General features: G+C 42.2%; 2 pseudogenes; both read right to left on the minus strand.

Moving 5' to 3' along the window:
* Positions 1-457: 457 nt before the first annotated feature.
* LOC103743489 lies at positions 458-1,222 on the minus strand (annotated as a pseudogene).
* A 221-nt stretch (positions 1,223-1,443) lies between these two features.
* On the minus strand, positions 1,444-2,126 carry LOC103743520 (annotated as a pseudogene).
* Between the last annotated feature and the right edge of the window lie 240 nt (positions 2,127-2,366).

Raw genomic sequence — 2,366 nt, forward strand, 5'->3', positions numbered from 1 at the left:
GTTACGGACAGTTGTTAGCTGCCGTGTGGGTGCTGGGATTCAAACCTGGGTCTTCCGCAAGAATATTCAGTGTTCTTAAACACTGAGCCATCTCTCCGGCCCCCTTATTTTTATTTTTGACTTATATGATTACGTGTTTATCTAAGTGTAGGTTTGTTTTGAGTGCAGTACTCTCAGAGGGCAGAAGAGGGCATCAGATTAACTGAAGGTGAAGTTAACAGGTGGTTAGTGTGCTGTGTGAGGTAGGTGCTAGTAACTGAACTCGGGTCCTCAGCAAAAGCAGTATATGCTCTTTACCACTGAGCCACCTCTCCAGCCACCACAGTCATCTTTTTTGTTTGTTTGTTTATAAGACAAATATTTAATGGAAATTGGTCAGTGGGTATGTATAATCCATGGTGCTCAATAGTTACATGTGTCTATCAGAAATGTAAAACAGCATAGATGGAAAAAAATGTTACATATTGTCATCATCTGATTCACCTTCTTCTTCAAAGATTCCTTAGCACATTTCTCTACTTCTTCCCTTATATCTTTTGGAATGATCTCATGTCTTCCTTTAGTCAATTCACCAACCTGGCTGAGCTCTAGTTCAAAGGCTTTATCCTTAACTTCATCATGTACTATGTAAATTATTTTTGCAACTTCTTTAACTACATCACGGCAGGTCATCTCTCTCATCTGAAGCTTTTCTATTTCTGTCTTTGCATCTTGCCTTGCTTTGCCAATGGCACAACCCCAATAACCATATGAAACACCTGATGGGTCAATCATATAGAGCTGAGCACCGTCATTTGCACTGTAAGACCCTAACATAAAACTGCAGCCAAAAGGTCTAACAGCACTGTAGAGTGTATAAGCATGTACATACATGGCCACTCTGTCTGCAAGATGTTTTAGTGGAAGGTTATAGCCAAGGTTAGACCTAAAGTTGGAAGCTTCTTCTCTTGCTATGTCCGCTAGTGAATGCACATCTATCAATAACCCTGCTACTGCCATTCCAACATGTCAGTCAACATTAAAAAGTCATTTGTTGGAGCCTTCTTCATAAAGTTTGGAAGAACTAATTTTTCTACTCCAAAGACAACACCATCTTTACATCTGATCCCAGTAGCTGTACTACTGTTTTCCACTGCCTTCATGGCATATTCAGCTTGAAAAACTCTTCCATCAGGAGAAAAGTAGAGGCTGACAGGTCATACCTGGTGCCGTTGGAGCTCATGGTGCTGAACCACCCGGCCGCCCAGGGCTTGCAGGCCACCACGCAGGCTAGTAACAGGCTCACCCATTGGCTGCACTCTCCCACAGTCATCTTTTTTGAAAGGAGAATGTAAGACAGGAGAAGACAGTCCCCAGGGAATTTTGGTGTTTGTTTGTTTTTCTTTTCCCTTTTCCTTTTATTTCCTTTTATTTTTTTTTCAGCAAAGACTTTTAATAGGCATTCTATTTTACAAACACACTGGAGAATTCTGCAATGCTGCCTCCATTGGATGCAATTCTGGGTCACAAGTCTGCACACTCCTTAGCAAGTGGACCTGTGGTGACAGAACTTTCATCTCCCTTTATTATTTACTGTTGTTTGCTATGACCCCTGTATTATCATCAAAATAAAGAATCAGCCATCTTAGTAGAGCTTTCAAAGTTGAATCACCACTGCTGGATGAACCTTTTTCCTTAGCTCTGGTTGCCTTTCTTTTTTCAAAAAAATATTTTGTTGTTTTTATTTTATGTGTATGAGTGTATTGCCTACATAAATGTGAGTGCACCTGTGTCATGCAATGCCCTCGGAGTCAGAAGAGAGCTTTGGGTTCCCCTGGAACTGAAGTTATGGACAATCGTTAGTCGCCATGTGGGTTCTGGGAATCGAACCCAGGTCCTCTGTGAGAGCAGCCAGTGCTCCATCTCTTCATGCCCTGGTATGCCTTTCTTGACCATGGCCATCACCATGTCACCCATACCCAGCAAAGAAAGTCTTTTTGGCTGTTCTTTGACTCCTTTCACAGAGATGATGAAGAAGTTTTTGACTTCCCTGTGTAGTCAGTCCAGTTGATCACAGCTCATACCAGAAGAGCCAGGGAAATATGACATTTCACACCTGAGGACCCATGACATCCTTGCTTTGACATCTTGAACACCTGGAGACAAAAAGGGAATTTGTCTTATTGATCTTGAACTTTATAAACTCCTGGAGATGGCTCAGCAGTTAAGAACCCTGGCTATTCTTGCAGAAGACTCGGGTTCGATTCCCAGTACCCACATGGTGGCTAACAACCATTGTAACTCCATTTCCAGGGGATCTGATGCCCTCTTCTTACATCCTTGAGCATTGCATGACATGAGCGGACCTACATACATACAGGTAATAC

This window comes from Nannospalax galili, unplaced genomic scaffold (genome assembly GCF_000622305.1).
Source record: "Nannospalax galili isolate Female #2095 unplaced genomic scaffold, S.galili_v1.0 scaffold180, whole genome shotgun sequence".
In the NCBI taxonomy this organism is placed as follows: Eukaryota; Metazoa; Chordata; class Mammalia; order Rodentia; family Spalacidae; genus Nannospalax; species Nannospalax galili.